Source organism: Gossypium hirsutum, chromosome A05 (genome assembly GCF_007990345.1).
Source record: "Gossypium hirsutum isolate 1008001.06 chromosome A05, Gossypium_hirsutum_v2.1, whole genome shotgun sequence".
Lineage (NCBI taxonomy): Eukaryota > Viridiplantae > Streptophyta > Magnoliopsida > Malvales > Malvaceae > Gossypium > Gossypium hirsutum.
Genome location: NC_053428.1, coordinates 23,373,735 through 23,401,577, shown reverse-complemented (window position 1 = coordinate 23,401,577; position 27,843 = coordinate 23,373,735).

Below are 27,843 nucleotides of genomic sequence, written 5' to 3'. Positions count from 1 at the left end.
TATTTTACTTAATACGGATTATTGATTTGTTTTAACTTTTTTTTCTATACAATTAATATTATTGTTTATATTAGTCCATGGTATTGAGAAAAAGGCATCTTATATAAAAAAAATTAAAAAATATAAATATGGTTATTTAAAAAAAAAAAGAAAAAAAGAAGTAAAGTTGAAGCATTGATAAAATTACAAAGGAGTTCTTGATAAATTTGTAACAAGTTAAACAATCCTTCAATATCTAAAAACTTTCAATTAATATATTATTTTTATTGAGAAAAAATAAACAATGTCTTAACAAAAATTAAATGGGTTATTTATTTAATCAATTGAAAAAAAATGTTATAAAAGATTAATTATAATAGTTTAATAATTAATTTTATAAATCCAAATGCTAGAAAATTAAAATTTATAATTTTTTAATAGTTATTTAGCTAATTTAAAAGTGACGTCTAAACATGTAGAGATGGGTGTTGGATAGGGATAACAACCCATCCAATAATATTCTATTTTATTTTAAAGAAATTATCTTCTATTCATAAAGATATATTAAATTATAGGGTACAAATTCATTTAATATTTAGATAAGAAAATATAAAAAGGTAGGTATAAATTTAATAGTGGATTTTAGTATACTTGATAATTCACTCAGCTTTTCGTTTAAGTCTAAAGGCTCGTTTAAAAAATTAAAGGATTTAGATAAATATATAAACCCAAAAACAAGCGGGGCTTTGGAAAAGATTTTTGGCTTTTTTTTTGCATTATCTTAATATTATTTATGTATAAAGACTTTTTTAATATATTTTTAATTTGTTGAAAAACATTTATCGTGTATTTGATGTATCATTTTTTATATAAAAATATAAAAATTTTCAATATGAACGGACCGAGTTTAGTATTTCTTATCTAAATTGGACTTGGACAAAATTTTAAGTCTATTTTTCGAACTGAAACTTAAGCCTAAAAAACAAGACTAAAATTTTATATCGATCTAACCTAAACCCGACCATGATCAGAGCTTAATAAATTTTATATACTAAACCCAAAAATTGTAACAGGAAAATCGGGTTGGCCATTTCTGAGTTAAAGAAGAAAAAGAAGTTAGCAAACGAATAAGATGGGGTTGAATGATTTAGGCCACCCGAATTTGTACTGGAATAGGTTAGGACCAAGCAGGCTAGAAGTAAAGTTAGGTATGTGTCAAAGAGTTGTGCTAAAAATAGATTTCTCTTCTTTTGACCCCCCAACTTAATGGTTTCCTTCAAGCTCATCTTCTCCTCTTCTCTTTCACTCATAAGTTGACGTGTTATGTTAATTAATAGTTTAGTGGTTAAAATATTACTGTAATAGCCCAAATTTACCCAGGCTTGCAAGAATTAAATTAATTAAAAAAATAAAATTAAACAGTCCCTTGATAGTCCATTTACAATAGCCCGTAGGCCCAAAATTAGAACTACCCAACAGACCCATTTACACCCTACCCTTGATACTCTAAACCCAAGATTTAATCGGCCCTATTGGCCCATCTGCCTTCAGCTTTAGGGAACCCTAGTTAGGGTTTGCGCCGTAAACATTCTAAGCGATGTGACCGTTCAACTCGTGACGTTCCAGTAGCCCTCCATTAGCGCCGTAACTTCAGCGCCACATTGCGCCATCATCGGCGCATCTTCTGTCGGGATTTCTTCACTCACCTGCAAAAGGAAACAAAAAAGGACAGTACCAACAGCATATGGTAAGAAATCGAGCAAATAGGAACATACCAAAGATTTATGTTGTAAATAGTGGCTATAAAAGCCTGAATCAGAACAATGTAAAGGGAGGGTTTTTTGAGAGAATAAAATACATACAGATATTCATAAAAAAGAAGTTCAAGCAGTTTCTTCAAGAGGTGATTTAAGTTTATATTTTGTTTTTATTTTTCTGTAAATATATGAATTAATCTTCGGTAAAAACTGATAATATTGTAAAGTGAAAGAGTTACCTGAGTTTTCGCCTTGAAAAGACGAGGGTTTTAACCCTCTGACCACCGTGCGTGGTGGCACGTGAAGCCCGTGAGTCGGTGGCCGAAAATCGTCATCGGAGGTTAGGCCGAGGAATGGGAGAGCACTCTGGGTTCTTCTATTTTGTTTTTTTTTAAAAATTATTTAGAAATGAAATTTTTGCTGTTTTTTTAGTTTATATACCTTTATTAAAACGGCGTCGTTTTGCTTAATTCAATAAGCATTAAAATGGCGTTGTTTTGCTTAATTCAATAAGCATTAAAACGGCGTCGTTTAAACAAAAGGACCCGCGTGTTTTCTGTTATTGGGCTAATTATCCCATTGGTCCTTCCGCATTTTTATCCTTTAAAATTAGGTTTATCTTATCTTATGATTTGGCCCTAATATTTTGTTTCATTTTTAATTTAGTCCCTGCAATAGCTATTTTAAGTCCAAAATTAAAACGCTGCCGTTTTGGAAATAGGGCGATTTGCCCGATGAGTCCCTTTTGTTTTACGCTTGTTTTAATTAGGACCTTAATTCAGCTTTATTTTTTAAAAAATTCGCCTCTGTAATTTTGCTGAACTTTAAATTTAATCCTATATATTTATTTCTATTATTATTATACATATAATTTTTTTATATTGTTATTTGTTTTATATTTAATCTTATTTTTATATTATATATAATTATTTTATTATATATTATTGTTATTTATTATATATTACTTTTCACAAAACATTATTATTTTACATTCTTATTTACATATTATTATTATATTTTACTTGTATTATATATTTATTAATTATTTATATATATATTATATACATATATACTTTCATATTATATATTATAATTATTTTATATTATGTCATTTTTTATACTATTATGTTTTTTTTATCTATATATTATTATTATTAAAGATTCTAACTTGTATTATATACTTATTTTTATTTATATGTTAATAATTACTTTACTTATATTCTATTATTATACATTTTGAAGATATTTTAATATAATAATAATACGTATATTTCATCATTAATTACTTATTTCATGTTATTCTAAAGTTATATTTATATAGATATTATATAATTATTTTATTATAAATATAAATTTTTTACATATTTGGTGTTTTATACATTATTTTTCTAAACCAATATTTTTTATTGTTCTTTTATAAATTTTTGTCATTATCTATTATATATTGTATATTAAATACTATTTTAAAATTATTATTAAATATCATATTTTATTTGTATTATATATATTTTGTTAACGATTGCTCACTTAATTTTATATTTATATGTATATTAATCCTTTTATATGTTATTATATAAATCATTAGGTGTTAAATGTTATTTTATAATTATTATTTGATGTTATATTTTATGAACGTGTATATTGATACTATATTACTTTTTTTTATATTAAATTGTATATCATACATTTTTTAATCATTGCTTTGTATGTTTGTATGTTTTGCTTATTCATCTTCAATATATGCTATGTATATCTTTGTACATATGTTGTTTAGATTTGCTATATTTTTTATACGTATGTATCTAATCCATGATCTTTATATTATTGCTATCATTTTGTTTAAATGCATGTTTCATTTACCTATTACGATAATATGTTATCATACATGATTTATAATGTAATACGATTCCACATACATCAATTTAAAAACGAAATTCCAAGTTTTTTTAAAAAATAAAAAGGCAATGCTTGGTATTTGGAAGCTTCGAGAAAAGTAGTGCCCTAACTTATTGGGTTGCAACTTTTTTTCGTTGAGTTTGAATAGTCAAGTACCCTTCTATTTTTTTTAAAGATTTTCAAAATACGAGCAACTGTCTTGGAATTTCAAAGCATTGTATCCTAACTTATTGGATGTGGTGTTTTGTCGTTTCGAGATAGGGATTTCAAAAAACAGGGGGTTTACTTAGTGTCAATATTTTGATACAAGTGAATCTCAATTTTCAAAATCAAAATATTTTAAAGAGGATTGCATCTTAAAATTTTTTAAAATTTCCGACCTTAAGGACATTTGATAATTAATTAGGTACCAATTTTTGGGCGTTACGAGGGTGTTAATCCTTCCTCGTACGTAACTGAATCCCGAACCCGTTCTTTTTATTTCATAGACTAAAACTAATGATTTTAAAACAAAATGTTTTAAAGGTGATCCAATCACACCTAAAAAGATTGGTGGCGACTCCCGTTTTCGTTTTTCTTAAAGTCGATTCCCATTTTCCAAAACCTAATTTTTAAAAAATGGTTTCGACAGCTTGGAGACTCCGCTGGGGACTAATAAGAGAGTCAAGCCATATAATTGATTATCTTTTGTCTTAATTTTGGAAATTTGAAAAGTTTTGAAATTCAATCCTCTTTGCATTACATGTGTTTGTATTATTGCATATGTTATATATTCTGATACGCATTGCATTTGCATGACCGTTGTGGTCACACCCTTAAGTGGGAGTGAGAAACTACGCCTTCGTGAGGTTTTCGCCTCCGTGCAGGATAGTGGATCACTTTCGGGATACATCCGTACCTATGGTTTCGTGAGATTTTCATCTCCATGTAGCCATAGGGAAATGTATTCCCTTGAACTGAACTCGATTCGAATGAGCCTATAATGGGTGAGAATTGAGAAATCTGCTGGTTCGGGTACTTCAAACTTTAGAACCACCTTCATATCGAAAAACCGCAAGAGCCCAGCTTAGTTAGAGTTGAACTTTAGATATTACCTTTATAAAATATCGTTGAGATTTATTGATATCATGTGATACTGACTATTTTTTTTTCTTTTATTTGCATGTCATTTTGCATTTACAAAGGTATCGATTCACGGTCAGTTTCTAAGTTAGGAGGTTTTATTATGGAGAACGGACTTCTTGATAGAGTGGAGGGCAACGCCAACGTCCATAGATGGTCTGAGCAAACTCAACTAGAAAAGGGAGACAATATAGCTGTGGGATATGTGTCGGAGCTGTCAGATTACACTCGTATTAGTGTCACGCAGAATAATCTCCAAGAGCTTAAGGAAATTTGGGATCAGTGGGGCAAAAAGACCAATCAGTTATTCTACGATAATTACGGAGACTTACCTTACTTGCTCAATGTTCAGGTAGACGAGCATTTATTCTGAGCCCTTACTCAGTTTTGGAACCAGGCGTACAATTGTTTCACTTTTGGGGAGGTAGGCTTGGTACCTACTATGGAGGAGTACACTGCTTTACTTCATTGTCCCAAGTTTCAGAATGATAGGATCTATTCTCGAGTTGCTTGTGTCCCTACCTTTTGGAAGAAATTGATGACTATTACAGGGATGAGCGAGCAGTAGATCACGGCCAGAATTAAAGAGAAGGGTGAGTGCAAATGCATTTCGTGGGACGCTTTGAAAGGTCTAATTTTGACACACCCTGATGAGACGAAGAAGGTAGATGTTTTTGCTTTAAGTTTGTATAGACTGATGGTTTTTCCTAGGGCTTTGGGATATGTGGACGAGGCAACCACGGATCTTTTTCATCGACTCAGTAAAAGGGTTACTTCCGTCCCTGCGATTTTGGCAGAAACATTCAGGTCCTTAGGCGCATGTAAGAGGAATGGTGCAGGCAGGTTTGTTGGTTATGCTCAGTTACTTTTAGCTTGGTTCTATAGTCATTTTCGATTGATAGATAGGGTGGTTTGTCGAGTCTTCTTCGAGGATTATTCACCGTTGAAGGACATAGTAGCTTCAACTAAGAGAGTTGATGTTCTATAAGAGAATTGGATAACGCTACTTCAAAACCTTTAGTCGAAAGATGTTGAGTGGAGGGCTCCATGGATGATTCCTGGTGAGATTCTTTACCGATGCAGCAGTTTTGATTGGGTCCCTCTGTTGGGAATTTGGGGTGCCATTGGTTATACCCTTTGCTTGTGCTGAGGCAGCACGGTTTGAGACAGTTCGTACTAGCGACTCAGGGTTTAGCTCAAAGTGAGTTTGTATATAGAGGAGCCGATTACAAGAGGAAGGTTAGCGAAGTTTCTAGTGCTTGGAAAAAGACTTGTCGGTTGAAAGGAGTAGCTATTAGCCCCGCTACAACACCAGAATACGTCGAATGGAGAGGCAGAAGGGTCAATGATAACATCCCTAAGCCAAGCGTGGAAGGAGCTCGATCGATAGAAGAATATTTGCAAGTAATGCCCTCAGAGTTAGAAATTATAAAGCAAGAGTTCGAGAGAAAGAACTTGGAGTTCGAGAAGAGGGTAGCAAAGCTCGAAGAAGAAAAGATGTACTTGAGCTTGGACGTCGACGTTCAAAAGATAGAGATCGAGAAAGAGAGCAAAGAAAAGAGGAAGATCGAGATGATCTAAAGGAGCATTACAAAAAGGCACAAGTATTCTTGAGGAGAGCGAGAGCAGGAGGATCTTCAGATCAGTTACAGAAAGAGGTCCAAGAAGAAAATGCTAGAGCCGAGTATTGGGAGAGGAAGTTCCAAGAGATGCAGGTGTAGAATTTGGCATTAGAGGAAGAGAATAAAGGGTTGAATACTAAGGTAGCTGAGCTTGGAAGATCCCTACGTTGGCACCAAAACCATAATTCTACGGTCGAGTTAAAGGAGCTAAAAAGTAACATTGAGGATTTGGAAATGGCATTGCATGACGGTGAACTTCGAGTTGAGCAGCTCGAAGCGCAATAAAATTATCTGAAGGGAAAGCTCCATCAGGCTAGAAGACAGGTCAGAGAAAGGGATCACGTCATTGGTGAAGCCGTAGCCCAGATTCGAGAGGTTGCTGAATATGTGCAAGACTTGGTAATTCGAGCTGATGTATTGAGTCTGATGTATTCATCGTCGTCGGATATAGGACGAGAGTTAGCTCTTTTATTAGATAGAGTTAAAACTTTGGGCCTTAGGGCGAAAGCGTATTTGTAATCCTCTTATATGTAAAGATATTCTTTTTCTAAATAAAGTTTTCTAAATGAAGTTGAACCAGAATCGATATCCTTTTTGCATTCATGCATTTGAATCTCATAGCATTTCATCGCATCGTTTGCGTTCAAAGTTATAGAAAGACCCTAATTAGTTAAAGTTTACTTCTAGAGGTAGAAAAGAAAATCTGGAAATCACACATCCTTACGGCACTCGCACTAAAACTAAGAGTATAGATCAAAGGTTCGAGCAATTACAAAAGGATATGCAAGACCAATTGCAAGAGCAGTTGGTCAAAATGCATAATGAAATGAGGGAGCAAATGCTAGAGGCTCAGAGGAATATGATGGTTGAAATGGCTCAGCTGCTGAGAGCCACTGATAAAGGAAAAGCTCCCATGGCAATCACTGAAGAGGAGAATGAAGGTCCTCCTCCGGGCTTTACTCCGCCTCATGTGCCACTGCAAACCGAGGCACATCCTAGAAGGCCATTTGTCACCGTGAGGCCTCAACATGGGCCATTGATACTGGAATCCCCGTGAATTTCCCATCTGGGTTGGGAAATAATTTGGATGATAGCTCGATCAACCCTATCACTCCTGATCTGGATCTGATGGAGAAAGAAAGAATGGCAACCGAATCCGCGAAACAATTAGATGATCGTTGCAAGTGGTTGGAAGAGAAGTTTAGGGTTTTAGAAGGCGCTGGCAATCATCATGGGATTGATGCCAAAGACTTAAGTTTGGTCCCAGATTTGGTGCTTCCTCATAAATTTAAGATGCCAGAGTTTGAAAAGTACAATGGGACTACTTGTCTAGAGGCACACATAACAATGTTTTGTAGGAGAATGACTGGGTATGTGAACAATGATCAACTATTGATCTATTGTTTTCAAGACAGCTTAGTAGGAGCAGCGGCTAGATGGTACAATCAGTTGAGCCGTGCAAGAATCGGCTCATAGGGAGATCTAGCGCAGGCCTTCATGCAACAGTACAACCATGTGACTGATATGATGCCACCCAGGATCACACTTCAAAACATGGAGAAAAAGCCTAATGAAATTTTTAGGCAATATGCACAACGATGGAGGGAGGTGGCAATGCAAGTACAACCACCATTGTTGGAAAAAGAGGCCACCATGTTATTTATCAACACTTTGAAGGCGCCATTCATCACTCACATGATTGGAAGCACTACGAAAAGTTTCGCGGATATAGTTATGGCAGGAGAGATGATTGAGAACGCAGTGAGGGGTGGTAAAATCGAAAGGGAAATGGCTAAGAGATCGGCCCCAATGAGAAAAGACAACGAGGTGAATAATATGAATAGCCTCAACTCGAGAGCAGTCACAATTGGTCAACCTAAAACAGAGCAACAAAGTACTCAAAGACAGAAATCGGGTATAAGACAGAATTCGGAGAGGATATAATTCACGCCTATCCCTGTGACGTATCGTGAGCTTTATCAAAGCTTATACGATGCACATGCTATTGCTCCATTTCACTTGAAACCGTTGCAGCCACCGTACCCCAAATAGTATGATGTAAATGCTAAATACGAATATCACGCGGGAATACTAGGGCATTCGATTAAAAACTGCATCGGATTCAAGAAGGTCGTGGAGAGGCTTATCAAGATGGGGGTTGTGAAATTCGATAGTACCCCTAATACTAAAAATCTGTTACCAGATCATGGCAATCAAGGAGTGAATGCCATCGATGAAACAAAGGAAGGAAAAATCAAGGAAGATATTGCTTAGTTGAAGACACCCATGAAAGTAATATGGGAGGAAATGGTGAAGAGAGGTATGTTGACCTCTGGAAAAGGTAGAAAAGGAATAGAGAATTATTGCGAGTTCCATAGAGAGATGGGTCATATGATCCAAAATTGTGAGGAGTTCAAGGCCATGGTGCAGGGCCTTATGGTTAACAAAAAGCTACAGATTTTTTAGGGTAGTTCTTGCGAAAGACAAATATGTGTTCTGAAAAATGAACGACAAGGAACCCACTGGCCAAGAATTATTATTTCCTTACCGGGGAATAATGAAGTGGGGGCGCAAACTGGGCCCAGGGTTGTCATCCATAAACCCAATCCTTTCCCTTACAAGGATGACAAGAGGGTGCCATGGAGTTATGATTGCAGTATAACAGTACCTGAGGGGGAGAGTATAGCCAATGCATCTAGGGGCGTGCAAAATGAAGGTTCCCATACGCGGAGTGGGAAACATTATAATATGGGGGCGTCAGAGTGGAGCCCACAAAGACAAAATGTATCGAGGTTGAGAAGGAGAAAGAGACTGAAATACCCATCAATGAGCTGGTGAATGAGGAGGAGGCTAAGGAGTTCTTAAAGTTCCTTAAGCATAGCGAGTATAGTGTGGTCGAGCAGTTGCGTAAGCAGCCAGCGCGTATATTAGTATTAGCCCTACTTCTGAGTTCTGAGTTGCATCGGGATGTATTATTGAAGGTGCTTAACGAAACATATGTCACCCACGACATATCCGTTAACAAATTGGACCGGTTGGTAAATAACATCAGTCCTGACAATTTCATGTATTTCAATGATGATGAAATTCCACGAGGGGGTATAGGGTCAACCAAAGCCTTGCACATCACTACTCGGTGCAAAGGATATACGCTGCCAAGTGTACTCGTTGATAATGGGTTTGCTTTGAATGTCCTGCCATTATCTACCTTGAACAAATTACCCATTGACAGTTCGCATATGAAAACATGTCACAACGTGGTAAGAGCCTTTGATGGAACTGAAAGGAAAGTAATGGGATGAATCGACATCCCTTTGAAAATTGGGCCAAATACATATGAAGTTGATTTCTTGGTGATGGATATCAAACCCTCCTTAATTATTTATTGGGGAGAATATGGATGCACTCGGCAGGAGCGGTACCTTTCTCATTGCACCAAAAATTAAAGCTAGTGACAGATAGACGGTTAATAACCATCAATGCGGAGGAGGACATTATAGCAGCAGTCACTAGTAAGGCCCCTTATGTCGAGACGAACGAAGAGGCTATTGTGTTCTTTTCGCTCTTTAGAAATCATCAATGCAACCTTCATTTTGGAAGGAAGTGAGGAGCCGGTACCCAAAATATCTAGAGCCACAAGGATGGCCCTGCAAATGATGATGGGGAAAGGGGCATTGCTAGGAAAAGGACTAGGAAGACAGTTGCAAGGAGGGATTTAAATCCCAAAACTGATTGAGAAGAAAGATCGCTTTGGTTTGGGCTTCATGCCAGACCATAAGCACAAGAGGCAAGAGATTGAGAAACGTCAAGTGAGAAGAAAGGCGCGTCTGAACGGAGGAGAAGTGAAGTGGGAACAGATGACATTCCCACCTATATCCAAATCCTTTAAGTCGGGGGAATTACTAGTAAAATAAAGTCATCAAATTAATGTTAAGCACGATGAGGGGTTGGAGCTAGGAAACCTTGAGGGTATTCACCCTTACGAACTGGGGAGCTCTCTGAACAATTGGACTGCGGAAGACCTTCCTATAGTCTTTAGGAATTTTTCAGAGTAATTCTCGAAACATGTCTGTTACTTTAGGGCCTAGGAGTAGTAAGATTACATTTGCGAAATAGGCTTATGTTCATCTATTATTATTTAAATAAAACATAACTTTTATCAATTTAAACAGGTATTGCTTCATTTTTATCAACCAGTATTCCTTTAAATTTTGGCAATTCTTATTCTTTTATTCATAGCACATAAACAATCGTTCTTAGATTCATTCATTCTTTGTATATTCTTTCATACCCCCACAGGTCCCTAGATATCAATGATATGAGTACTGATACTGCAACTCATGATTTCTCTTGCGAGCAAAATATGTGTTTAGAGGAACCTCAGGATTTTGAAAATGTTCAAGATTATGACGTATCTCTTGATTTGTTAAGAATGGTAAAATAGGAGGAGAAACAAATCGTGCCACATGAAAAAGAGGCAATAGAGAATATAGCCCTGGAGGAAGGGAAGGAGTTGAAAATTGGAACATTGATTACCGAGGACACAAAGCATGGTCTGGTTGAGTTACTTCGAAAGTTCAAGGATACCTTCGCCTGGTCATATCAGGATATGCCCGGATTAAGTACTGACATTGTAGTACATCTTCTTCAGATAAGATAGGATTGTAAGCCGGTCCAACAGAAGTTGCGAAGAATGAGGCCAGATATTGTTCTGAAAATAAATGATGAAGTCAAGAAGCAGTTCGATGCAGGATTCTTGCAAGAAGTGAAATACTCCGAATGGGTAGCTAACATTGTACCAGTTCCTAAGAAAGACGTGAAGGTATGAATGTGTGTTGATTACAGAGATTTAAATAAAACTAGCCCCAAAGATAATTTCCCTCTGCCACACATAGACACTTTGGTGGACAACACAGCAGGATATTCGTTGTTTTCCTTCATGGATGGTTTCTCAGGATACAATCAGATAAAGATGCATTCAAAGGATATGGATAAAACCACCTTTATAACCTTATGGGGCACCTTTTGCTACAAAGTAATTCCGTTTGGACTAAAGAACGCAGGGCCAACATACCAACGGGCCATGGTAAACCTATTCCACGACATGATGCATAAGGATATTGAGGTATACGTTGATGATATGATTGTCAAGTCGCATACAGAAAAAGAGCACATTGAGGTCTTGAGAAGATTATTCTTGAGGTTGAGAAAATTTCAGTTGAAGCTCAATCCAGCAAAGTGTACCTTTAGAGCTAGATCAGGAAAGTTATTAGGCTTCGTAGTCAGTGAAAAGGGAATTGAAGTCGAGTCAGACAAGGTCAGAGCCATACGAGAGTTACCTCCACCACGCACTCAGAAAGAAGTTCAAGGATTCCTAGGAAGGTTGAATTACATCGCTCGGTTCATTTCACAACTAACCGAGAAATACGATCCTATCTTTCGTCTCCTCAGAAAGCACAATCAAGGTACTTGGGATGAGGAGTGCCAGAATGCTTTTGAAAATGTGAAGCAGTATTTGTCGAATGCTCCGGTATTATCTCCACCAAGCCCAAATAAACCGTTGATACTGTACTTGTCAGTGTTCAGTAATTCTATGGAATGTGTGCTTGGACAGCATGATGAGTCAGGGAAAAAGAGAAGACAATTTATTATCTCAGTAAGAAATTCACTGACTGTGAGATGAGATATCCACCGATTGAAAAGTTGTGTTGTGCGCTGATTTGGACAACTCGGAGATTAAGACAGTACATGCTATACCATACTACTTGGCTCATTTCAAAGCTAGATCCATTGAAATACATGATAGAGTCAACGGCTCTAAATGGGAGAATGACGAGATGGAAAATTTTGCTTTTAGAGTTTGATATAGTCTACATAATTTAGAAGGCTATAAAAGGAAGTGCGGTAGCAGACTTCTTGGCCAGTAGGGCTCTAGAGGATTATGAGCCATTGAATTTTGATTTTCCAAATGAGGAGTTAATGTGTATAGCAACAACTGAAGATTCTTCTTGGAAGCTAAATTTTGATGGGGCTTGTAATGCAGTTGGAAATGGAATTGGGGCAGTCTTGGTATCTCCAAATGGCGATCATTACCTGTTCACGTGTAGGTTGGACTTTGATTGCACAAACAATATGGCTGAGTATGAAGCATGCATCATGGGACTTCAAGCAGTTGTAGAGCGAGGTATAAAAAAACTAGAAGTATATGGAGATTCTGCGTTGGTAGTTTATCAGCTTAGAGGTGAATAGGAGACAAGGGACCTTAAATTGATCAATTATCGAAAGGTAGTTTTGGGGTTACTTGAGAAGTTTGATGACATCAACTTTAATTATCTCCCACGAGACGAAAATCATATGGCAGATGGTTTGGCAACCTTGGCCTCAATGATTAAGGCGAATAAAGAGAAAGAGATGAGACCAATTCAAATGAGTGTCTACGAGGCTCCAGCTCATTGTTGTAACATTGAGAAGGAAGAAAAAAATGATAGTCCTTGGTATCAGGATATATTACGATATGTGAGAGATCGTAAATACCCTAAACATGCCAATGAAAATGATAAACGAACTTTGAGAAGGTTAGCTTGCGACTATGTCTTGGACGGAGATATCCTGTACAAGAGAAGGAAAGACCAAGTACTTTTGAGATGTGTCGATGCTGCGGAAGCTAAACTTATTTTAGAAGAAGTTCATAAAGGTGTATGTGTGACGCACGCAAATGGGTTCACGATGGCAAGGCAAATAATGAGGTTTGGTTATTATTGGGCCACTATAGAAGGAGACTGTATCAATTATACCAAGAAATGCCATAAGTGTCAGATTTATGGGGACAAAATTCATGTACCACATTCATCTTTACATGTTATGACTTCTCCATGGCTCTTCTCCATGTGGGGCATAGATGTCATTGGACCAATATCACCGAAAGCTTCGAATGGACATCGGTTTATCTTTGTGGTAATTGACTACTTTACAAAATGGGTAGAGGCCGCTTCTTATGCGAATTTTACTAAGTCAGCTGTAAGTCGATTTTGAAGAAGGAGATCATTTGTTGGTATGGAATGCCTGAGAAGATCATATCCGACAATGCATTGAATTTGAACAACAAAACGATAGCAGAGGTTTGTGACCAGTTCAAGATCAAGCATCGCAATTCTTCTCCCTATCGTCCAAAAATGAATGGGGTAGTAGAAGCTGCCAACAAGAATATTAAGAAAATAGTGGAGAAGATGACTGAGACCTATAGAGATTGGCATGAGAAGTTACCATTTGCACTCTTGGCCTATCGAACATCTGTTAGAACCTCTACTGGGCAACTCCGTTCTCGCTAGTTTATAGGATGGAAGCAGTGTTACCTATTGAAGTAGAAATAACTTCTCTTCGAATTTTGATGGAGGTAAAGTTAGATGAAGCTGAGTGGGTTCAATCCCGATATGACCAGTTGAACTTGATTGAGGAAAAGAGGCTAAGAGCCATTCATCATGGTCAGATGTATCAAAAACGAATGATGCGAGCTTATGATAAGAAAGTTCGACCAAGAGAGTTTCACGAGGGAGACCTTATGCTGAAAAAGATCATTCCTAGTCAAAAGGACTTTAGGGGAAAATGAATGCCGAATTGAGAGGGGCCGTATGTTGTAAAGAAAGCTTTCTTCGGTGGTGCATTGATCCTAATGGAAATAGATGGGAAATGTTTACCCAATCCAGTGAATTCAGATTCAGTTAAAAAATACTTTGTCTAAAGAGGGAGAATCCAAGGTGAAAACCCGCAAAGGGCGCCTTGAGATTTAAAAAAAAACCGGAGAGGCCAATGTGAAAACCCGCAAAAGGCACTTTGTGACCAAAGGGGTTTTGAGTTGAAAACCCGAAAGGGCAGCTCAAATCTTGAAGAATACACAGTGATCTTGCTATATTTGATCCAATAAAGAGCGAAACATGTTGCATATAGGGCATCAACAAAGTACTTTGGATCTTTTAAACACATGTTGAACTCAAGAAAGACTTCATAGAGCTGGTGTATAGGCACTCGAGCGGCGATATCTTAGGGCATCTAACTTTTATCCTGTTTGCTATCTTTAGATTCTATTTCTTCTTAAAGATAGGCTTTCAGATTAATTTCATTTGTATCTTTTTTGATAATTCATTCAAATCCAATTACTCTTAGAAATTTATTTATCTTCCATTGTTCTTTAAGTATGTTGCATTGGAATAATGATAGATGAACTAAATATGTTCACAAAAGAAGATTTACGCATTACTCTAGACTTTCTAGATAATACAAGGAACTAAAACAGGACAATTGTTCGAGAAATTCACGTAAGTAAGGGATAAAGGAACTCGAGGGATTTCTTCCTTCTAGTCTAAAAGGAAAATGGACAAAACCAACGATTCGATTTTAAGGAAAGATTGTCTTACAGACATCCTTAGTGGATCGTAGTATTGAAGGAAGGGAACAGGCCTACAGGCTGAGCAAGAATGATACTTTGAAGAGAAGGAATGAATAATGACGTCTAGGATAAGGGTCATATTCACAACATTTCGCATCATAACATGTTTAATTAGGAACATTCGATCTACTTCGATCATAGCATCCTAATTATCAGGCATAATCATTCTACAGGTTATCAAAGATTGGCGCGTCTTAATCCCCTAAGTAGTAGGGTAATAGACCGCAGCATAGCAGATCGGGCTGAAGCAAGATCCAAGATGGTTTAGCATCCTTGTGCTTACAAGGAACGAACCGAAGACATAGCTGATTTGGTTTTCACGTGTTTACGATGAAGCAAATCTAAGATGATTTGGCATCTCTGTATTGTCAAAGAGCAAGTCGAAGTCTGGCATCTCCACTTCAACGGGGAGCAGATACATAGCAGATCTCACCTTCAGATGTTTATACTGAAGCAAGATCCAAGATGGTTTGGCATCCTTGTGCTTACAAGGAACGAACCGAAGACATAGCTGATTTGGTTTTCACGTGTTTACGATGAAGCAAATCTAAGATGATTTGGCATCTCTGTATTGTCAGAGAGCAAGTCGAAGTCTGGCATCTCCACTTCAAAGGGGAGCAGATACATAGCAGATCTCACCTTCAGATGTTTATATTGAAGTAAGATCCAAGATGGTTTGGCATCCTTGTGCTAATAAGGAACGAACCGAAGACATAACTGATTTGGCTTTCACGTGTTTACGATGAAGTAAATCTAAGATGATTTGGCATCTCTGTATTGTCAGAGAGCAAATCGAAGTCTGGCATCTCCACTTCAACGGAGAGCAGATACATAGCAAATCTCACCTTCAAATGTTTATATTGAAACAGATCCAAGATGATTTGGCATCCTTGTGCTTACAAGGAACAAATCGAATACATAGCTGATTTGGTTTTCACGTGTTTACGATGAAGCAAATCTAAGATGATTTGGCATCTCTGTAGTGTCAGGGAACAAATCGAAGTCTGGCATCTCCATATTCGACGGAGGGCAGATACATAGCAGATCTAACCTTCAGATATTTATACTGAAGTGGATCCAAGATGATTTGGCATTCCTGAGTTTACAAGGAACAAATCGAGGACATAGCAGATTTGACTCTCAGGTGTTCTCAAATAGATCCAAGATGATTTGGTATCCTTGCGCTTACAAGGAACAAATCGGAAACATAGTTGATTTAGCTTTCGCGTGCTTACGCTGAAGCAAATATAAGATAATTTGGCATCTCTGTATTGTCAGAGAACAAATCGAAGAAGCAAATTTGGTGTCTCTGTGTTCGGCGGAAGGCAAATCAAAGATATCAACATGACAGTCATAAGTTTACAAGAAGCAGATTGAAGACCATGATCTGATAAGACCGGTCAAATTTGGTCTTTCTAAATCTTTGCTCGATTCCTGTTACACAACAATGAGCAAAGAGGGGCAGCTGTAATAGCCCAAATTTACCCAGGCTTGCAAGAATTAAATTAATTAAAAAAATAAAATTAAACAGTCCCTTGATAGTCCATTTACAATAGCCCGTAGGCCCAAAATTAGAACTACCCAACAGACCTATTTACACCCTACCCCTGATACTCTAAACCCAAGATTTAATCGGCCCTATTGGCCCAATCTGCCTTCAACTTCAGGGAACCCTAGTTAGGCTTTGCGCCGCAAGCATTCCAAGCGATGTGACCCTTCAACTCGTGACGTTCCAGTAGCCCTCCATTAGCGCCGTAACTTCAGCACCACATCGCGCCATCATCGGCGCATCTTCTGTCGGGATTTCTTCACTCACCTGCAAAAGGAAACAAAAAGGGACAGTACCAATAGCATATGGCAAGAAATCGAGCAAATAGGAACATACCAAAGATTTATGTTGTAAACAGTGGCTATAAAAGCTTGAATCAGAACAATGTAAAGGGAGGGATTTTTGAGAGAATAAAATACATACAGATATTCATAAAAAAGAAGTTCAAGCAGTTTCTTCAAGAGGTGATTTAAGTTTATATATTTTTTTTAATTTTTCTATAAATATATGAATTAATCTTCGGTAAAAACTGATAATATTGTAAAGTGAAAGAGTTACCTGAGTTTTCGCCTTGAGAAGACGAGGGTTTTAACCCTCTGACCACCGTGCGTAGTGGCGCATGAAACGCGTGAGTCGGTGGCCGGAAATCGTCATCGGAGGTCAGGCCGAGGAATGGGAGAGCACTCTGGGTTCTTCTCTTTTGTTTTTTTTTTAAAAATGATTTAGAAATGAAATTTTTGCTGTTTTTTTAGTTTATATACCTTTATTAAAACGGCGTCGTTTTGCTTAATTCAATAAGCATTAAAACGGCGTCGTTTAAACAAAAGGACCCCCGTGTCGACCCGACCCGGCCAAAGGATCCGCATGTTTTTTGTTATTGGGCTAATTATCCCATTGGTCCTTCCGCATTTTTATCCTTTAAAATTAGGTTTATCTTATCTTATGATTTGGCCCTAATATTCTATTTCCTTTTTAATTTAGTCCCTACAATAGCTATTTTAAGTTCAGAATTAAAACGCTGCTGTTTTGGAAATAGGGCGATTTGCCCGATGAGTCCCTTTTGTTTTACGCGTGTTTTAATTAGGACCTTAATTCAGCTTTATTTTTTAAAAAATTCGCCTCTGTAATTTTGCTGAACTTTAAATTTAACCCTATATATTTATTTCTATTATTATTATATATATAAATTTTTTTATATTGTTATTTGTTTTATTTTTAATCTTATTTTTATATTATATATAATTATTTTATTATATATTATTGTTATTTATTATATATTACTTTTCACAAAACATTATTATTTTACATTATTATTTAGATATTATTATTATATTTTACTTGTATTATATATTTATTAATTATTTATATATATTATATACATATATACTTTCATATTATATATTATAATTATTTTATATTATGTCATTTTTTATACTATTATGTTTTTTTATCTATATATTATTATTATTATTAAAGATTCTAACTTGTATTATATACTTATTTTTATTTATATGTTAATAATTACTTTACTTATATTCTATTATTATACATTTGAAGATATTTTAATATAATAATAATACGTATATTTCATCATTAATTACTTATTTCATGTTATTCTAAACTTATATTTATATAGATATTATATAATTATTTTATTATAATATAAATTTTTTACATATTTGGTGTTTTATACATCATTTTTCTAAACCAATATTTTTTATTATTCTTTTATAAATTTTTGTCATTATCTATTATATATTGTATATTAAATACTATTTTAAAATTATTATTAAATATCATATTTTATTTGTATTATATATATATTTTGTTAACGATTGCTCATTTAATTTTATATTTATATGTATATTAATCCTTTTATATGTTATTATATAAATCATTAGGTGTTAAATGTTATTTTATAATTATTATTTGATGTTATATTTTATGAACGTGTATATTGATACTATATTACTTTTTTTATATTAAATTGTATATCATACATTTTTTAATCATTGCTTTGTATGTTTGTATGTTTTGCTTATTTATCTTCAATATATGCTATGTATATCTTTGTACATATGTTGTTAAGATTTGCTATATTTTTATACGTATGTATCTAATCCATGATCTTTATATTATTGCTATCATTTTGTTTAAATGCATGTTTCATTTACCTATTACGATAATATGTTATCATACATGATTTATAATGTAATACGATTCCTCATACATCAATTTAAAAACGAAATTTCAAGTTTTTTCAAAAAATAAAAAGGCAATGATTGGTATTTGGAAGCTTCGAGAAAAGTAGTGTCCTAACTTATTGGGTTGCAACTTTTTTTCGTTGAGTTTGAATAGTCAAGTACCCTTCTATTTTTTTTAAAGATTTTCAAAATACGAGCAACTGTCTTCGAATTTCAAAGCGTTGTATCCTAACTTATTGGATGTGGCGTTTTGTCGTTTCGAGATAGAGATTTCAAAAAAAAGGGGGTTTACTTAGTGTCAATATTTTGATACAAGTGAATCTCAATTTTCAAAATCAAAATATTTTAAAGAGGATTGCATCTTAAAATTTTTTAAAATTTCCGACCTTAAGGACATTTGATAATTAAATAGGTACCAATTTATGGGCGTTACGAGGGTGCTAATCCTTCCTTGTACGTAACCGACTCCCGAACCCGTTCTTTTTATTTCGTAGACCAAAACTAATGATTTTAAAACAAAATGTTTTAAAGGTGATCCGATCACACTTAAAAAGATTGGTGGCGACTCCCGTTTTCGTTTTTCTTAAAGTCGATTCCCATTTTCCAAAACCTGATTTTAAAAAAATGGTTTCGACAATTACAACACAAGAACATAAATGATTAAAATATAATCTAAAATAAACAAAAATGTTTGTTTTAATAGTTTACCAAATATAATTTAGGTAAATGAAGAAATCATTTTTAATGTAACGGTGTGATTCCTAGTAGGAGTGAATGAAAATCTAATCTTTATTGCAACCTTAACACTATGGTGTATGTTGCTATTCTCCACCACCATTGACTATGACAAATCCCGTATTAGTAGGAAGTATATTTAAATTTGTTTTTTCTCCTCTCTTAATGGCAAAAACATGGGTTGTACTGAAATCAAATGACATCCTAAAAGTCTGAATGAAGCACATCACATGGATGAGGAACGAAAACAAAATTAATGCATGGCGGCTAATGTGATTGACACATATTAAATTATTTATCCTAAAATAAACTCATTGTTATGTGCGTGCTTTCATCTAATGTAACTTACTTTTTACCAACTATCCTATAACTAAGTATAAGGTTGTTTTTTTTTTGTTTTGTTTAAATTTTTTTTTGAACTCGGGTGAATTTTATAGGTGAAAAGTTATGAATTGTATTATTTGAACTCATATCATATTAAATTTAATTATGAGAATATAAATTTTAAGATTGATGGTTCAATTAAATTCAATATTAAATTTTACACATTTGTAATTATTTGCATCTAGATTGAAATTTATCTTCGTTTAAAACATAAGTCTTAACAATAAATCAATATTGAATTTTGAATACATTTTATATAATTATTTGACTAATGACCAAGAGAATCAACCTGAGTTTGGAAAAGTCAAAATTCAAATGCAAGCTGGTAGGTAGAGAATTTAATGCAAATGTGATTTTGAACAAGTTAGAGAAAGTCTTTCTTTATCTATTTTTCAGACTATTTTTTATTCCTGATGTATCCCTTTTTCATATTTTATTCATGGCATTGAAAGACAACTCCTTAAGCCTAATAAATTGGACCTTCATCATGATCCATAAGACCAGACCAAAATTATCATATGTTTCCATGTTTCTTTCATATTCAATGAAACAAGTTTGAACTTTAAATATAGGAAAATAATAATAATAGTAGTAGAAAATTTCCAAAGGGTATGCAAGGCATCGGCCCATATATGATTAGGGGGCTCAGTTCAAGGCCCGCAACTAGTATGGGCGAGGTGGTATATATTGAAAAAAGTCTGAAGAATATCATATCAAATATGTGAGAGAGAACCTTAAAAAGTGGATGCATAGATTTTTATTACATTTGATGTTGAGGTAGTTTCAGGTACAGTTGATTTGGTAGCAACAACACTCAAGTATCAACATCAACAACACGTTTGCAAACGGGAAAATCAATAATGTTAGGCGTGGCAGCAAAGTTTGTAGTAGCTGGGTTGAAATGTCGTCAATATTTAAAAACAAAAAGATTGAGCATTGGAAAATTCTCCTCACCAAATGAGAGGAAAAATCCAGCCTATATGCTGACATCAATTTCTAATAAAATAAAAATGACAAGCATTTCGCTGTCTTCCAGAAATTCAGAGGACGCAACCTCGATTTTCATAATCAAACTTCTCATTGATAAAGATTTATCTCCTACTATGTAAAAACTTTTCGTTACCCATAATAATAATAATTCACATTTCACCTCAAGCACTCGTCTTTTTATAATACAATTAAATCGTATAGTAATATTGGTATAATAGTAAGATACGTTAAATTTTTAAAAAGAAAATATCAAAGTGAATTTGAATAACATCAAACTTTAAACATGAATCATTAGTACTCAACTCATTGTATCAAGGTCTAGTATTGGTAAAATAGGGTTGATTAGAAAACGCCGTGATTTTGGGTAATTTATTTGGCTGCCAATCTATTTAAAATTTCAGTCCAGACTTGGCTTTTCCTTTGTATTTTTTAAGTCCACTTCCATTTATATTTCTGTTTCTATTTATTTCATATTTTTTAGTGCGTATTGACTATATAAAAGCAACGTAATTTATTCTTATTATGATGACTTCAATGTGTTTCTTCTTTGATTTGTGGGATGCTAAAGAAACAGTACCCAATGACACTTTGAAGCCTAATGCTTGACGATGTGAATGAGGCTACCTCAGTTCTCTACTCTTTTAATCTTTATCTTTATCGTAACAAAAAAAAATGTGTACACAAGTCGAGATTCGTTATTAGCTTTCAAATTTTTACTTCTCACTTATATTTCATATTATGCTTAATTATTATTTTTTAATTTAACTATTATATTTTTTAAGATTTTAAAATTTTATTCTTGTCTTAAATAATAATTATTAAATTTATTAACTAAAATAATATGACCTTTCTATAAAAATTATGTGAAAAAATCAAAATTAATATGGCATTATAACTGTGATAATATGTTTGTTACATAAAATTTTGACAAAATGATATGCATATTAGTTAACTTAACGAATTTAATAATTACATTTAGTATTAAAGTTAAAATTTCAATTTTTAAAAATGATTTAAGTTAGAATATATGAACTAAATGATAACTTTCTAATAATATAAAAATAATAGCGATATATATACGTACATATGCATGCGTATGAAATTGATTTCTATACTCAAAGTACTAGTTAGATGGGATGGTAAAAAAGTAGAAATTTTTAGGGATAAGATAGAAGGATGGTAAAGAAAGAAAAAAAAAAGATAGCATACCTTTTCTCTCTAGTTTAAGACTGTTTAGGACATTTCATTTTTATTTACATCCTGAATTCCTACCTTCAATAGCTTTGTGGGAGGATTAATCTAAAATGAAATTCATTTTAAGGGATCAGGATGCAAAATGGAGAAATTTTATTTGCTTATTTTGCCAATTGGTGTGGTGAAGCAAACTTGTTTATATTTTAATAAAAAAGATATCTAAAACGAAAATATATTATTGATTCATAATAGTTCACAGTTAAAAAAAATCCAAAAACATCAAATTTAATTTAAAAGAAATTCCCTTTCTCTTTCACGTGAATTGTTTTCTTCTCAAACTTAAGTGTCGGGGATTCTTTGTTACAAAAAACTTCTAACGGGAAATCTAGCTTCAACACCATTCATGAAGAGTGTAAAGCCAATGAATACACACTGTCATGGCTAACTTAAAAGCCTGAATTAACTTCAGGGGGAGAGTAATTGAAGATTAAACATACTCAGATTCTAGTTTTAGGAAAGCTAAAATATTTTTAATAAATTTAATCAAGAGATTAATTTGATTTAGAGTCAATATATCATTGAGGATGAAAAATGTTTAAAAAAAAGCTTTTAAAAAGTGTTTTATCATTGCTTATTGAAAAACACTTTTTCACTAAAATTTTAATTTTTTCTAGATTGAGTTAAACTCTCAATTTAAAATTAATGTTTGATTTAAAAATTCTCATGTTTACGAAAAAAAATTTATTTAAAATCATGATTTGATTTAGCTTGCATTCTAGATATTCTAACTTGGTCATTTATGAGCAATAGAGAGCAAGTTATGTAGGAAGCTTGTATTGAATCATGATTTGTTTCTCATGCCACAAAGAATACGTGAACCATGTGATATTTCTTGTAGTTAACAGTCATGCATTTGAATTTTGTAGCATAAATTGCGATTTCATGTGTATTTCACTCTTAAAATATAACTTAAGAAAAGAAATGTTTGAATTTGCATGTGATTTTAGATTTTCATTAAATTAATATATTTTTCTTTCTTAAATTAAAATAATGGGATTTTAGACTTTAATTTTGAAATCTAAATTGTTAAGCAATATTTACAGAAGAAAAGTATTTATAAACAGATAAAAATATCCTCAATTTTTCTAAATAACGTATGTCTTTTTGTGAAATTAGAAATGATTTTTCATATTCGTCTCCAATATTTTTTAGAGATAGAGTGGGCAATTGTTTAAAACAACTTAAGTCGTTTTTAGATCCATTGGAGATGATTTTTTTTTCTAGAAACGATTTTAACAGTCTCCAAACACATAATGGTTTAATTTGATATGATCTTATGTTTTATTTATTCAATTATTACTCATTTGTTGATTTATTTCGTTGTAAGCTTTTACTTTTGTAAACCTTAACATAAAAGTAGAGTTTTGATTTTATTTTTTTTTAGGATTTAATAGGATATGATTTTTGAAAATGTAATTATGGCTAAGAATGCACCACTTAACATTTTGCATACATAAAAAGTGCTTATTAAAACCTAGAAAAAAGCTATATTGATACGTAGACACTTCGTTAACAATTTGATGATAATTTTGAAAATTTGCCACCAAATAAATTACAAATTTTGATGATAATTTTGTTAATTTCATTAATTGATTCCATGAATGGGATCCTTACATTACAGGGGAAAAATAATAAACATTCGTTGTAAGTGGTTAAAGACAAGCTTTTTCAACACAATAAAGGGTTTAGCCTCAACATTAATAGAACATTATGGCACATAGACAATTGATGTCACAACTTACGCATGACATATCTACAGTGATTGTAATTTGCAAGCACTTCATACAATAAGTAAATCAACCTTGGATGGTCCAAAGTGACAAGCAAAAATCAGTAAAAGAACCGAGCATCTACCAAACTTGAGAAGATGATGACACAACCATCTCTAGAATCACTTACAAAAGCAATACTACATGCATAAGTAATATTAAAAAACATGTTATAAGAACAAAAGTGAAGACTTATTAAATAATGAAAATCAAACAAAAAAATAAAATTTAAAGATAACACGAGTCTAAACCGACTCGTAAAATTATTTATTATTCTAAAAATACATTCAAAATATAAACATATTAAGAAGTCAACATAGAGCCATCCACTTTCTAAAAGAAACTGTTGGTGGTCAATGTAGTTTTAGCGACGTCAGACAGCGTCATCTATCCATCATAATTTGTAAAGACAATAAAGATACCCATAAAATAGGTTTGCAGACTAAAAAAGAGAAAAGACAGATGAAATGAATGAGTAGATAAAATAAAGAATGGGTTGTTGGGAAAGAGAAAAGGGCGAGTAGTAACCAGGTCGGAAGTTGATTTTGCCGCTAAACAAAACAAAAGAGAAATAAACAATTTGGAGAAAATAAATAAATTTGTAAGGCCTTTTTCCAAAATTTGTTAATCTTAATATTTTACCATGATATTTATTATTAATAAATGTTGGTTTATTATTAACAATTACGTAATTAAATCTATTTATTTTTAAATATGTAAGTAATGATTAATTAGATTTTTATTGACATTCAAATTATGTTGATGTATAAAAAGAATAAAATGAATTATATTATCAAATAATGTTTGGAGGAAAGCAATTTCCAAAAAGCAGGGTAATACTTTTCACCCTACCAACTAGGTAGGAGAATAAGGTCACCCAGTCCACCTCAACACGAATCATATTCGCCATTAATGTTACTCAAAAGAAGTCCTATTACAGGAAAGAAAAAAACCTAAAAGGAAAAGGTTTGTTCAACCAATATCAAAATGTTTTAGAAGGAAAAAAAACCCAAAATATAAAACACTCCTTAATTAAAACATGCATTGCATGTAAATTACATTAAAGCCCCATTTCGAAAAAAAACTATATGCTACTCATACAAGCACATAGCAACCATGAAAAGCGTTTTAGCCTTTTCCTTTGAACATCATTTTCAGTTGGCATGTGATATTATATAATGCACTTAAACACCACATGATTCTTCCATTATTTGAAAAAAACGCTTTGTGTGTTATGCGCACGTCGTGCTTCTCAAATCATTAACTTGGGGAGTCCAGCGTCAATTTCGCCCACTTCTATTATTATTGTTATATGAAATGTATCTTAAACAAATTATTGTTATTTAGGTTTATGATTTAAATATATGACTATTGTACAAAAAATGTTTTATTGAAGTCAATTTATTAAATGAGATTCATTTAACTAACTTGAACTGATTTAATTTAAAAAACAAGTGACGAAACTCATCTACTTGAAGCATTGGTGGCTTAGCGAAACATTTACGGAAAATTAAGATTACATTGGTAAATAGAGAAAGTAATCTTAAAAGAGTTATAATCTGATAAATTTTATTTTGTAATATTGGAAATTATGTAAATCTCTTAATTGTAGATAGAATTCGATCTCGTTCACTGATATAAAATTAGTTGTATCATTAGATTAGGAAAACTCAACTATAAATAGATAATCTCCTCCTCATTAGTAATCATCCATTGTATTCTACTCTTAAACTGTGACACTATCATATAACTATTATTGAATCATACATTTAGTCAACCTTAATCTATTTCTCTTATTCTCTCCAGAGGAAACTCCAGTTGTTGTGATTCCAACTTTCCAATATATATTGCAGAATAGAATCAATATTTCTTCTTCTTCTTCTTTTTTAATTTCATCGGTTAGTTAAAGGTAAATAATAGAATTAAATGATATCGTAGTATCTATAATTGTTTTCTTAGACTGGAAATATATTAATTATGATTAAATAGTGTGGTTTGAATTCAACCTTTATTAGTAATAAAATGGCATAATTATAAATAAATTTTTTAGGAGGTTTGGTTGGTCCAATATAATATTTTAGCTTCTAATGTTACATTATGGAATGAAATCACGGTATTTAGATTTTTAACATTTTAATCATCTCATAATTTCATATTATGGTCATCCTGTAATATAAGATGATAGCCTATTTCTTAAGAAATTTAAGATTATGAATGTAATCTTAAATTTTAGACCAATTTGCATTTTATTTTTATTATTCTAATCAATTTAGGCTTTTTTTTTCTTAAATAAAGCTTAGAGCTAATGACAAAATAATTTTTTTCTTGATAGTAAACTATTAGATATCATACATCACAATTACAATAATTATATTTAATTTAACAATTTATTTATTAATATATTAACTATGGTTATAATTATAATTATGGTTCATGTTGTAATCACTTTTCATGACTTATTATAATTATGATTAATATATTTAAAATTTTAATGTTTTAATTAACATTAAAGAAAATAACAATTTAACTCTTTTTAAAATCTTGATGACCAAATTCAATTAAAATAAAAATAAAGACCAGATTGATAAAAGGTTGATTTCGTCATTCTACCTAATAAAATAAACCTTTTAACTTTATAAATCCGGAATAATGGAATCACTTTTCTGGACTTCAACGTTAAGAACTCCAAATGAAGCCAAATTTAGAGGTGGTACTTGGGTTTAAGATTTGCCCAGCCGACAAGGCCAGGGTTATCCTAAACCCGATACTCGGGTCAACTAACTTAACCAACACTTGTGCCCATGGTTTCCCTAATCCCCTCCTTAACTTGTAATTTCAAATTCTAATCTAAGAAGATTTGTCCTTCCCGCTCCCTAATTTTACAATTAATAATTATTAGCCCCCAAATTACACTTTTACTTTATCTATAAGAAGATGCTGTTTTTATCATTAAAAAGAAGAAGCTGCTGTTTTCAAAAGCGTGAATGTCACATCCTGTTGGAAGTACTTCACGAATTCGCACGTTGTAAAATACGCTCCGCCTCTGAGCGTGGGTCAAATAATTCGGACAGTGCATTGGAGCTCTTCCAGTGACTGCCGCCGCAAATGTAGAGTTTGGGATGAAGTTCAGTGCCTCCGCACGTGACTTGTTAACTCAACCAAGATTAACCTCGGTCAAGTTGTGCCACGCTGGCAAATTCCATTTGCTAGCTTTTAAAAGGAATACTCTTTTTGACTTTGTGGGTAGTAAGGAGATGGAGTGAATGGGAGGGAGGTCATTGAAATTTAATTAAAATTTATAAGGTTTCATATATATTATTATAAGATGAAGAAAGTGGGAGGGAAGTTGGCGTTGAATTTGGTGACATAAAAAATTAATGATGGAGGCTCCACTCTTTACCTTCATTTTCGATCCACAACAAAACCATTTTCATTTTTAAAAATTAAAGCTTAGCTTTCAAAGGAAAAAAAAATCATATAAAATAAATTAACAAACGCCATCATTCCCATATCAAAACGTGAGCTTAGCTTTTCCCAAATAACCATCCAATCCAATCCAATTTTTTAAGATTAGTATATTGTGAATTTCTCTACCTATTCCATTCAACTTATCATATCTCCATATTTGTTGGTTTTTTTTTTATTTTAGGAATTTTATTTAATTTTATAACTTTTAACTTTTCTTTAAAATTTTATTAATTCGTTTTTTTTATTAATGTCAAATTTGGAATTTGTTTATTTATTTTTTCTTTTTACATCTTTTCAGTTTCATTGGTATTCACGTACCATAATAGTTATTTGTGTAGATAATTGGATCCTATCCTTAAAAGCCGCACGGCAAAGTGATTACAGCTCATCAATTTTGTCTTACTTCACACTGCCTTGTCAACTTGTTTGACAAAATAGAAAAATATTAATTATAAGGTAATGTTTCGAAAGTGACTTAATAATTAAATTTAGATGTAAATATTTATAATTATACATTATTGATATGTTTGACTAATTATTGTATTTAATGTGTCTCATTAAATTTAGTATAGTTGGAGCACCTTAATTACATTTTTTAATTCTTAGAGAATGTGAAAATTAGAGTTATTATATAGTTAATTACACGTAAATCCTATTTTAAAAAGTTATTT